At 42.1% G+C, this 13264-nt stretch overlaps 1 long non-coding RNA gene across 1 annotated transcript; it reads right to left on the bottom strand.

Moving 5' to 3' along the window:
* Positions 1-1174: 1174 nt before the first annotated feature.
* On the bottom strand, positions 1175-12214 carry LOC121039736 (uncharacterized). The gene is made up of 5 exons (XR_005794959.1): positions 12118-12214; positions 5668-5795; positions 4984-5132; positions 2462-2544; positions 1175-1273 (listed from the first exon to the last, which is right to left on the bottom strand). It is a non-coding gene; the product is annotated as an uncharacterized LOC121039736 (long non-coding RNA).
* Positions 12215-13264: the final 1050 nt, after the last annotated feature.

Genomic DNA, 13264 nt, shown 5'->3' with positions numbered 1-13264 from the left:
CTCCTTACCTCTTTGTGGGTCAACTAACTCCCTCATAACATTCCTGAGCAGGCCTGATTTCATGGTCATGTGATCAGTGTCCCTGCACAAAGCCCAGGACATTTGAGGTCTAATGCTCTGTGGTCACCACCTTCGAATTCTTAATAACGTTATCTTTGAATTTTTGATTTATAGGTGAAATTATTGAGACAATGGAGATTGCCCAGGGGGCTTGGAGCCTCCGCTCACACAGTTCTCCTTCCCACCTCCTCCCCGCCTCCCCACGATGGGTTCTTGGCTATCTTCCGCCTTGCCCAGCCGCACCCTCCCCACCGTTGCCCAAGTGTTTGCCCTACCTCCAGCCCCCTGGCAGGGACAAGGGTGAAGGTATGGGTAGAAATGGGGAGGGGCATCCGCATCCAGCGAAACTTTGGGGCATAGGATGGTGGGGGACATCCTGCCCTAACTGGCAGTGCCACGAGACATCAGGAGCCGGCAGGCAGCCAGAGGCCACAGTTCAGTGGAGACAAGCCTTTGACCCAATCCTCATCTAAGTACTTACAGTTTTCTAACTCAGGCCTGCAGTCCCCTGGGGGGTTCCCTATCCACGCGGGTTGAAGTATCAGGCCTGTGGAAAGTGGAGACGTCTGACTGGACTTCGCCAGGGTGCTCTCCACCTAAGCGTGGAGGCGCATCAGTCCAGCAGCTGGCACGAGAGGGGACCGGCAGCCGTCAGGCCTGGACAAATGCAAGTGCATCCGGAGTCATGGGAGAAGGTCTCAGGGCACCCGTGAAGGCCCACGCTCACCTTGCAAGTGTCTCGATGCCTGAAGGAGTCGACCTCAGCCTGCTTTGTGCTGGATGAACTCTCTCTTCCTCCACAACCTTCCTGAGTAACTTGGATATGTCTCTTCTGGCCAAGTGGAAGGGGTCCCATGAAATAGGAATTCTGTGATTTTGATGATTCCACATGGTCATTAAAAGCTCTGATAGCTGCATTCACAACTGGCATTGCAGAATATGAAGAACGGTGAAAGCCACGTTAATAATTTAACATTATTAATTTTTGTTTACTGAACGTGACAGAAATAGCACACAGAAAACATCACGACAAGTTGAGCGAGAGAGAGCATGGGAGAAAAAAAACTTAGGCTTTACCTTAGTTTTTTCCTGGCTTTTTTTTTTTTTTTTTTTGAACAAAAAGCTCTGCATTTTCATTTTGCAGAAGGGTCCAAAATTTATGCAGCCATTCTTGCCCTGGTTTGTGGAAATTTGGGCCAGTGTGCAAAGGCATCTGTGGGTTGGGTGGGATATAGGGTGGTAAGAAACAAATGAAGAAAAAGCAATAGTTTATGCTATTTGCAAGTGGATATTGATTGTCTCAAAATTCCAATGGGAAAAATGATTTTCCATTAGGAAAAAAGGGCAGGAGAAAAGCCATCAGGATGGTAAGCGGCCTGCTCATGCCCTCACAGCGTTGGGCAACACGGGGTGTTACGCTCTGGGAGAAGTGGCACCCAGCGAGCTGCGGCGAACCGTCTGAAGGGATTCCTCACATTTCAGCAACACAACTTAGGGACTCTCCTTAACAACCAAATTCCAAATGGCTGCACTCTCAAAAGGTACAAAGTCGGAGCACCTGGGTGGCTCAGTCGGTCAAGTGACCGACTCTTGATTTCGGCTCAGGTCATAATCTCACGGTTCATTGGAGCCCGCTGGGGATTCTCTCTCCCTCTCTCTCTGCCTCTTCCGCCCTCCCCCCCAAAATAAATACATAAACTTTAAGAAAAAGGTACAAAGTGAAGCTTATAAATCCGGCAGAATGTAAATTTATAAAGAACAAATAAGAGCGAGATGTTATCAACTTGGTTTGTCTTTAATTTACCCAGTGCTGGAAAGAATACTGGCCACCTCGCTATTCAATACTAAGTAGACACATCATGATGTTCAAACACAGAAGAATAAGGAACAATAATTTAAGTCACTTGAGATGGTTTTCACATCCTAAACTTCAGTGATTACTACTGTCACTCAATGTCTTGCTAGAGAGGCATTTTCATTCAAGATGAATATGTATAGTTGATCAGGGCTTTTAAAAAGCAATTGTCTGAGGCTCTCTGTACTTGAGATTCTGCTACTGGTTTCTCATTAAGGTGATTCATGAAATTTTTCAATTAGATTCCTATGTATTTTTAAAAACCAATTTGGTTTCTACCTTTCAGCTAAATGAATGAGTCAGTGCATCATGCAGACAGGTGTGGACTTGCATATTTATCAGGTTAAATGATCCTTGGATAGAACAGAGACAAGGGCAAGGACTTAAAAGAGAACCCAAGAAGATATAACTTTTTCAAAAGAGACTAATTGGGAAATATCCATAAACAGGTGAAAAACATTTAGCCCATCCATTCAAAATAGTGTGGTTAAGCATGGGTCTCGAGCCAGACTCCCAGGTTCAAATCCTGACTCTGTCACCACCTACCTTTGTAGGCAAGCAAGGTTCTTCCACTTTCCATGCTTTTTTCACATGTGGGATAAGACAATGACAGCGGCGGAGTCCCATGGCTGTTGTGAGAATTTGAGGGGAAATGACCTGTACGGCTTTGAATTTAACAAACACTTAATAAATGTTGGTTACTATTACTCCTAAAAAACATCCCTAACTCGTTTACAGTTAGCTTATTTGTAGCACGTTCATAAACTTGACCTTGAAGATGAACACAGAGGTAAAAATCCATGAGCTATTGAAAAGTATGAAGCGGTGCTCATTATCAAAGGGAATTAAAAATAGTGAAAAATATATATTTTTTTAAAAATGAAAAAAAAAGATATTGCCAAATCCCTTAAACCTACCATATAGGTTGAAGGCATCCTACTTTAATTGTTGTCGTCACCTTCATGTATTGAAGTTTCTTGGTTTTCAGACACCTACTTAACTTTACTGAATATTTTATGCTATGCATATGAAATATATAGTCCATGTGCCTAGGACTATTTCTGTCTACTAGTTTTCTTTTCTCCTAAACACAGAGAAAAGGATTGCCTATGGCAAAAAAAAAAAAAAGAGAGAATTCTGTCTTCCTGTCATCTCCTTCTGCTCCCATCACCAGGATTCCAAATTATATATTCACATAATTTGCATTTTCCCACTCTTAGTTTAAAAAAAAATCAAGTCAAAAGCTAAAACCTGTTCCTTTTTATAGCAGCAAATTGCTTCTATTGCTCAAAACTAATTTAAAATAAAATCTAGTCACCCTGAAAAACATACGTGTGTGTGTGTGTATATATATTTTTTAATTTGGCTTCAGATCACTAGTCACTCATATTCCCACATAACACCTTTTTTAAATGTAATGTTTTCCTGGAAGAAGTGGGAATACAGCTTTATTCTTGTTGCAAAGCATTGCTCAATCCTGTGGTTAGCATCATGCTTGTGATCTGGTAGATAACTAATATATCTTTGTTGAAAGAACAAGTGGATAAATGTATGAATGAATGAATGAATGAATGAGCAAAGTAAAACATATCAAGCCTGAAAAGCAAATATAGTCTTTACCTGGCTTTTACTTTACTCCTAAACACATTTCCTAACCATGTCTCTGCCTTCTAACATTAAAACTAATAAATACAAGTACCCATGTACTTGAGGGTTCCCCAGTAAAATACATGTCCCGACACCTAAGGTGCTTCAGCCTCAATGAGATGACTTTGTTTTCTGTGACAGTAAGTTAAGATTATAACTAACATATATTCGTCAAATATATTATGCATATAAATTGCTCAAAGGTACAGTGCCCAGCATATATATGTCAGGCACTGTGCTAAGCACATTATGTACACAATCCCATTAACATCTTCCACATCCCTATAAGATAGTAGATAATATTCTATTCTGAAGCTTATATCTGAGGCTTAAAGAAGTTAAGTAATTCCCCCAGCAGGTATACAACCAAGATCCAGACCCTTGTCTAGTTCCTACACTGATCTCTTTGCTGCTGTGACAAACTGCTTACTGTGATGAAAGAACACGAGGGAGTGGACAGAGGTGACCTCTAACTCCTGGAGCTGGTGCCAGTGACAGGCTGTGGTTTGGTGGGAAAGTTAGGACTCTGGGCTAGTATCAGAACAGACTGGAAAGAGGCTGGGGCAACAAGCCATGGGAAAAAGATAGAATATTAAGGCAAAAAACAGTGAGAATGGAAGACTGAAATATTGGCCTCTAGCTAGAGTCATATAATTTATCCTTCAAACCAAGACCCTTGAAAGTGAAAGGGGATTCTAGTTATAATTGTAGTAGGACAACACTACAAACTGGGACTGTCCTGAGTAAACTAGGAAATATGGACACCTTTCCTGTGTCCTTCTCTTGCTATTTTTTTTTTATTCCTTCTTTTAGTCCTCTCTTCTTTTATCTTCCTCTTTACTTTCCCTCTGTGTCTCACTGGCTTTTTCCCTGTACCTCAAGGGGCAATCATTTGCCATGATTATCTGAGATTGGGAAGTTCGCTAAGTGCCTCATATTTGAACTTATTTGACAAATGCTACAAAAGAATATTTCCCCTTGTGCTATATTAGTTATCTATTGCTGCCAGGCAAAGTACCCAAAGTGCAGAATCCAGCCCCAGGGTCTCTCACAAGGTTGCCATCAAGCTGTGAGCTGGGACTAGTCATCTGAAGGCATGGCTGCAACTGGAGGATTGACTTCCAGGAAAGCTCACTCACATGGCTCTCTTGGAGGACTCTTGTTTCTTGCCACGTGGACCACTCCATTCAGCTGCTCATGCCATGGCAGCTAACTTCTCCCGGAATAACCGAGAAAGAGGCACAGTGGCTTGCACAACCTAGTTGTACAAGTTTCCCTCTCTCACTTCTACTTTATTCTAGTCATTAGAAAGGAGTCATTAACCACAGACACTCGCATGAAGGGGGGGGAATTGGACTCTACCTCTTGAGGGGATACATTTAAAAATACCATAGTCCACCCTCTGTCCACAAATTACTTACATTCTTCCTACATGTAAAATATACGCACTCTTCATAAGGTCCACAAAATCTGATGCGTCAGCTCAAACTCCAGAATCTCATCATCTAAATTAGTTTCTGGTATGGATGAGGCTCCTTGGGTACAGTCCTTCAGTAGAGTTTCTCTCAACCTGAAGATGTGTGAAGAACAGAGACAAGTTACCTGCCCCTGTCACACACACACACACACACACACACACACACACACCCAGTATACAATGGTGGAACAGAGACAGGATAACCATTTAAACAAGACATTCTTGTTTAAAAGGGGGGAAGCTGGGAAGAATAAAGGAGTCAGTGGTTTGTAGCCTTGCTGAAAGGCTGGAAGGTCCTTTGTTAAGATTCAGTCTTCTTCCTGCCCAGGAATAATTTCTCTACGGCTCTGGGCTGCTCTCTGGGCTCTTGGTTCTGCCGTCTTAGTTATCCCTCCTTTTTCACGGAATGTAATATACATGTGCAGCTGTGTGATTTCCTCCAAGGTGTCCAACTTAAAGCAATTTGGAAGTCCAAAGGACCCTTTTCGCTACTACTATCTCTGTCTCCAGTAGTGTTTCTATGAATAGATTTCTCTTTAAAACGTCGTGACTCTCCTATGTATCTTATTGGCTTCTCTCTATCCAAATGCCATACTCATGAATGTCTTGGAGATAAGACCTTCTCTACTTTGGACACCTGCTGAGACACTGTGGCCATGGCTGAAGCCAGAGTAGCCACTTCCAAGAAGGCTCGCTCTCATGGCTGTTCACTGGAGGCTTTGTCCCCTGCTACATGGGTCTCTCCAAAGGGCTGATCTGAGAGAGAGGAGAACGTCATGGTGACTTTTTTACCTAGGTTTTGAAGTTTTCTACCATCAATTCTGCGTTATTCTATTCGTTCTAAGTGAGTCCAGTCTATACTCAAGAGGAGAATTAGCTTCCACTTCCTGAAGGGAGGAATATCAAAGAATTTGTGGACATATTTAAAGTTACTACAGCTGCATAATTTTTCAAAGTTGACTTTTTCATTTCATTTCATCTCTGGGAATCTACCCAAAGAAAATAACAAAATAGAAGGGAAATAGTATGTGAGCTGGGTAAGCTATTTATGTTATGTTATACCAGTGAGAACTTAGAAAACATACCTAAATATTCAGCAACAGAGGAATGCTTTGATGAATTATAGTATTTCTACAGAATAGAATACTGCAGAACTGTTTAAAATCATTCTGAAGCCCATGGAGTAATATGAAAAATACTTGTGATAAATTTATGAAAGAACACAAAATTGTATGTTGGAAAAATATGCACCAAAGAGAGACCGGATGAGAACATACTAAAATAACAATAATGGTTGTGGTAGTTGGTGATACCATGGGAGATTTCTGTCTTTCTCTGTCTCTCTCTGTCTCCAAATTTTCTGTTATGTATTTTTCGGTAATGTATAAGTCTATGATTTTTTATTTTGCAAGACGCAATTAAACATAATACTGACTTTCTAAGTGAGAATTCAGTGGGCATTTGTGTCCTTTTTTTATGCAGCAAAAAATAGACCACTCAGATTGATAGACAGTCTTGCAAAGTGTCATATCAGTGGTGGAAGAGGTAGGGAAGAGAACATACTCAAGAGTGGTAACTGAGAAGAATCTACTAAAAGGAAACAACAGAGTAGAGTCGAGCACCCCAGGGAGTTGGGTACTAGCCCTGCCCCAGGTCTGATGAGACAAAGAGTGGGGGTAGCTTTAGTCACAGAAGCTGTGATCTTCATACATCTGGGAAGTGAAGCAAACACTAACCCCCCCCCCTTTATTCTCTGGCCCTCTCCATCACCTGCCTGCCTCCGACTGATTGAGCCAACAAGAATCCAGAGTTTGAAGGAGTCCCTTGATTATAAATCTTAAAAGGTGAGCCACCCATAACACAAAGAAGGGTAGAGAATGGAACTGAAAGGGCAAATGGAAATACCTGGCATGGGAGATTATTTAAAGTAGCTGGACGATGCCCTGCTTTGGTGAGAAGATCCCAAAGATCTTGCGTAAAATTTATGCTTTTATACTAAAAATGGACTTTGAAGTTTGAGGAATATACATTATGACATCCAATTGTTCAAATGAACATGTCCAGATACCACACGGGTTATGAATAGTTTCACTTCTGGACACAAACAGACGGCCCACATCGTAGGTCATGGCATCCAAATCAATTCTTGAATCTGGAAGTACGTGTCTTGAACAGGTTTTATGTGCGTTTACACAGTATACAAACCAGCGGGATATTTTTGATGATGTACACACCAGTGAACCTCCTAATAAAGTTATCCCCATTCAAAAAACAGCTGCAAACGTGGACATTTTCTTTAGCTGTATTGTAAACTTCATTAAGGCAGGTTCTTTGTTGTGTTTGGTGTGGTTTTTTGGCTCACCATGTATAATCACCTATCACAATACCTCAAACTCAGGAACTCATCAAACTTTTTTTTTTTTAATTTTTTTTTCAACGTTTATTTATTTTTGGGACAGAGAGAGACAGAGCATGAACAGGGGAGGGGCAGAGAGAGAGAGGGAGACACAGAATCGGAAACAGGCTCCAGGCTCTGAGCCATCAGCCCAGAGCCCGACGCGGGGCTCGAACTCACGGACCGCGAGATCCCGCGAGATCGTGACCTGGCTGAAGTCGGACGCTTAACCGACTGCGCCACCCAGGCGCCCCTGGAACTCCTCAAACTTTAAAGAGTGGATGAATGACTGGATTTATTAAAGGACTTTCACGTGTTGCTTTTCCATCTTTTTTCTTGAGAAAACAAGAAATATCCTTAAGAAAGGTCGAAGAATTTCAGTCACTTGCTTAAGATCAAACAGCTAGTAAGTGGCAAAACTGGAATTCGCACCCAGATTTTTTGGTGCAACCGCCTGAAGCTAACGGAACTCTTTAACCCAGGTACTTCCGTTATATTTCTAATATCTGGCCTGAGATATGACCACACTCATGCAATGCAAACATGATAAAACTTCATCTTTTCTTCGATGTCTCTGGAAATAAACTTAACGTTCTTCCAAATGAGGATATTTCATTATATAGTTTAACATAAATGTACTCTTTTTCTATGCAAATGGACATTATGGTAAAATAATCCTACATTCCACTATCTGTTTAAGATAGAAACTTCTGGGGGTGCCTGGGTGGCTCAGTCGGTTAAGCATCAGATGGCAGCTCACGTCATGGTCTTACGGGCCATGAGTTCGAGCCCCACGTCAGGCTCTGTGCCGACAGCTCGGAGCCTGGAGCCTGCTTCAGATGCTGTGTCTCTCTCTCTGCCCCTCCTCTGCTCACACTCTGTCTCTGTCTCTCCCTCTCTCAAAAAATAAATAATAAACATAAAAAATAAAGATAGAAGCTTCTGTACTATTCTTTAGTCTAATGGTGGTTGTCTTGAAGGTGGTAGTGTCTCCAGGGAGAGGATGGTTTCGTCAGAATGTTTAGGAGCGTTGGTCCTGGCATTTAGGGAGCAATGGGACCAGGGATGCTGAATGAGCCGCAGTGCTCAGGACAGTCCCGCGCAATGAATACACTGTCTTGCCCAAAATGCCAATAGCGTCTCAGCCCCTAAGTGATTCTTCCACTTTTGCTAGGTTAGATCTTCTACCTGACTATATTTCCTATCCCAGGCATATTTAATATTCTTTAAATAGAATCTAGCAATGGCATTTTACTGGTTCCCCTGTGACCTTTAACTTCCGGGGCTTCGCTTCTTAAATTAAACCAGCGACGTGTGGAGTTTTAAAGACACCAAGGCGGTTCCTTTATACTCTATACTCGCAGCGGACAGCAAACAACAGCAGGCTGGGAGTCAGGCGGCCTGGGTTCTTGACTCAGGTTCTCGGATAGCACAGCATGACCTTGGGCAAGTTGTCTGATCTCTTTACTGCTTCTGCTTTTTCATCGAAAACACAGAGGACAAGGAAGTGATTTTCAAAGCTGCACCCCTAACACTGAGTGAGCAGCAAACCTAAACGACACCAAACCGGACCAGAGTGTGAAGCGTTGTACATGAAGGTGTAACTCAGATAGAATCTCCAAAGAAAACCTCCCCGATGCCCTAAGTTACCTACGGGGAATGGTGATGTGTAGGCAGTTCCAAAGGAGAAAGAAGTAACCATTTCCACCTTTCTAACTCTGTGATCTTTTATGCACGTTACTTAGAAACAACATCTTCTCAGAAGTCACGGTTAATGGCAGTGGAGGCAGCCAGAGCCATTTTCTTCCTCGGTGACTGCAGTCGAGTGGAGACCGGAGGTCATGAAGAGGGATTCTGAAAATCAAGATCTCGGAAGTCCAGAAATGGATTCGGGCCCTGCCATGGTGTATGATGAGCCTAGTGGGGGTTATGAACCTGTCCATCCCTTGGGCCTTCTCCCAGATTCCCTGTCTGCAGACTCCAAAATCTAGGAAATCTGCTCTTTTCTATTCAGATCCCTCTGGCTTTTCCTAGAATCTTTCCCCTCCTCTCCATCCCCTTTGCCATGGTCCCAGGTCAGGATTTCATTTTCTTGCAAGGGGTCGAGAACAAGGGTTTCTAATCTTTTCTTTTCTGTCTTTCCACTCTATCCACTATAGTGCTTTCAGAATTATGTCCCTAATGTAAATTTAGCATCTTGTTCTCCTATCAAAGAGCTAGTAAGTGGCAGAACTGGAATTCATACCCAGAGTTTGTTCTCTTGTTTTAAAAAAAAATTTTTTTTTTCAACGTTTATTTATTTTTGGGACAGAGAGAGACAGAGCATGAACGGGGGAGGGGCAGAGAGAGAGGGAGACACAGAATCGGAAACAGGCTCCAGGCTCTGAGCCATCAGCCCAGAGCCCGACGCGGGGCTCGAACTCACGGACCGCGAGATCGTGACCTGGCTGAAGTCGGACGCTTAACCGACTGCGCCACCCAGGCGCCCCTGTTCTCTTGTTTTAAATTATTCGAAAGCTCTCTAGTGGCTATTAGGAAAAATTCAAATTCTGAATAGCATACAAGACCTTTTTTTTTTTTTAATTTGACAGAGAAAGTTGTGTGTGTGTGTGTGTGTGTGTGTGTGTGTGTGTGTTAGCAGGAGAGAGGGGCAGAAGGAGAGAGAAAGAGAAAATCTTAAGCAGGCTCCTCACTCAGAATGGAGTCCAACACGGGGCTCAATCTCATGACCCTGGGATCCTGACCTGAGGCGAAATCAAGAGTTGGACACTCAACTGGCTGAGCCATCCAAGCATCCCAATATCTTTTTCTTTTCTTTTTTTTAATGTTTTATTTATTTTTTGAGAGAGAGAGAGAGAGAGAGAGAGAGAGAGAGAGAGAGAGCGCACAAGCTGGGGAGGGGAAGAAACAGAGGGGGACAGAGGATCTGAAGCTGACAGGGTGACAGCAGTGAGCCTGGTGCAGGACTCAAACTCACACACCATGGGATCACGATTGAACCCAAGTCGGACGCTCAAGCAATTTAGCTACCCCCCCGGGTGCCCTCTTTTTCTTTTGTCTTAATGAGCTGACACCTACTTTATCTTTGACTGTTCCTCTACTCTAAGCTCCCTTCTGTTGGTCAGTGGCCTGTCTGGTCTTAGATTATTCCTCACCCTTCTTCTGTTTTGCTTTATGCTCAGGGCCCTGTTCTGCAAACCAAGGTTCTCCAGGCTCCCTTGCCATCTGGCTTGTAACTAAATATCATGTTTCTCTCTCCCCCTCATTCTCTCTCTCTCTTCTCCCTCCCTCCACTCTGCCTCCAGCAGTGACTACATCACCTCAGTGGCCCCCAGTATTTACCAGGCGACCCATCATCGTGGGCCGTAGCACCACCACCTTCCCCTTGTTCTGGGGAGCAAGTGACCTCCTGCGGTTGCCAATCTTGTGTTTGTCTCACTTCACCATGGTTGCTCTTTCAATCTTCTAACATTTTTTAAATTTAATTTCCCATATTAAGTTCCTCCCACTGAACTACCTGGTGTGGGTTTTGTTTTTCTGGCTGGATCATGACTAATCTATTCCCTTCCTTTCTAGTTCCCAAAATAGGCCTCTCAAGAGAAGAAGGCATTCCCTGTGTGAGAAAACCATCCCTTCCATTTCTCTGTGATGCAAACTCTTCCTTATCCTTTCCACTTTAGCACAAATTCCATTTTTGTTACTCTTCTAGGCACATTCCAGGCACGATGCGCTTGGCACAGTACTAAATGTACAGTTAGATCATTATTGAAAGTATTTGTACATTGGTCTCACATTGGTCCTTAAGCTCCAAGGGGCACCTGGGTGGCTCAGTTGGTTGAGCGTCCGACTTTGGCTCAGGTCATAATCTTGCGGTCCTTGAGTTCGAGCCCCACATCAGGCTCTGTGCTGACAGCTCAGAGCCTGGAACGTGCTTTGGATTCTGTGTCTCCCTCTTTCTCTGCCCCTCCCCCACTCATGCTCTCTCTCTGTCTCTCAAAAATAAACATTAACCCATAAGCTCCTTGAAGCTAGAGACCATGTTATTTAGTTTAAATATCCCCAGTACCTGAGCATACAGTAGGCAATCAATAAACATTTGTTAAATAATACACTACATGAATTTTGAAAAGTTCACGGCTGATATTTAAGCAGCTTCAACAGTTTCATGATATTTAAATTTTGTAAACATATCAGAAACTCCAGCTATTTTCTAAGGGTTGTAGTTATAACTGACCTTTTTATAAAGAAAATTAATTAGTACTTTCAGCCAAACCAGATATTTTATTCCAGTGTTGGAGGAAGTGCTTGCTATATTTAACAAAATAATGGAAAATTGATGTTTATAACATTAGTTTAAGTCACTGGAATCTGTATTCAAATATGTGTAGTTTATTGTATCTGAGATGCTTCTAATTAAAGAATAATTATAAATTCCTATAGGTCACTGTCTTTACCACTGGAAAAGTTTCATTATCACATCATATATAAATAAAGTCCAATTTAACTTATCTATCTGTTAAAAATATTTCTATCCATTAAAAATATTCAAGAGCATGCTTAAAAGAATGAACATTTGTTATTCAAGCTTATTATTTGGCTCAGGGCATAAAATCCAAGATCTCTGATCATTTGGACTTCGAACCCTCAACCACTATTTTGAGTGTTTGAGAAACAAAAACTTACATCACTTCATATTCCAGATATAAAGGTCATTGATATTCCACCACGAAGCTAGCATTTCATAGCATGATCCATTATCAAAGAGACTGACATATGAGCAGAGAAAAGTGTTATCAACCAGTGAAATAATCCAAAGAAATTCAGAATATGGAGTGTCTAAGTATCCTTGAAAATAATTGTAGACTCAAAGATCCTGAGGCATAAAGCATAATTTACACTGGATAAATTCTAGCTGTTGGAAGAACCCCTGATGATCAAAATTTTTCTACTACAAATCTGAGCCAACATGCCTTTTTTTGTTAAATGTCATCATTAAATATTTATTAGTCATTTTCCCTGTTCTTTTCATAGCCCCAAAAAAACCTGATTAATTTTTTTCCTTTCCACAATTATAAACCACACTCCAAGCTTGATCTTCAAGTTACATTGAAAGTCTTTGCACAACACCTAAAAATGCTTCTCAATAGTAAACATTAAATATTTTTAAAATTAATATTTATTTATTTACTTATTTATTTATGGAGAAGAGGGTGTCTTGAACCAGAGCTAATGTGGGTTTGTACAGATCACTGGGCAAGACACATTAAATCTACCCTACAGCTTGACAAAGACAGAACTGAATATAGGCAATTCTTTGAGCAACCCAATGATTATCTGCTCAACCAACAAAAGACAAAGGGTCCTGATGCCCAGTGGATGAAGACAGACAGGTTGGAGTTTTCCTTAGTGTGGAAGCTATATCTTCAAGCACCCTTGGCTGAAAAGCTAAATCCAAGATTCAGTTTTTTGTATAGGAATTTGAGTACAGTATTCTGATAAGTTTCTCCCTACATATCTCTTGAAAGCAATCATTTGTATACAAGCTTCAGATTGAAGAATATCTAGTGTCACCTCTTCCCCCTCTGTTGTGATCCTTCTGGCTCCTTGTCTTTAAATTTACATCTTCAAAGAAAGAAAGCTCCTAGGGGTGCCTGGATGGCTCAGTTGGTTAATTAAGCATCCGACTTCAGCTCAGGTCATGATCTCCCAGCTCCTGGGTTCCAGCCCCACCTCGGGCTCTGTGTTGACAGCTCGGAGCCTGGAGCCTGCTTCGGATTCTGTGTCTCCCTCTCTCTCTGCCCTTCTCCCACTCGTGCATGGTCTCTCTCTC

Source organism: Herpailurus yagouaroundi, unplaced genomic scaffold, assembly GCF_014898765.1.
Source record: "Herpailurus yagouaroundi ecotype Mexico unplaced genomic scaffold, PumYag 181, whole genome shotgun sequence".
In the NCBI taxonomy this organism is placed as follows: domain Eukaryota; kingdom Metazoa; phylum Chordata; class Mammalia; order Carnivora; family Felidae; genus Herpailurus; species Herpailurus yagouaroundi.
This window is presented reverse-complemented; position numbering and strand designations above follow the sequence as displayed.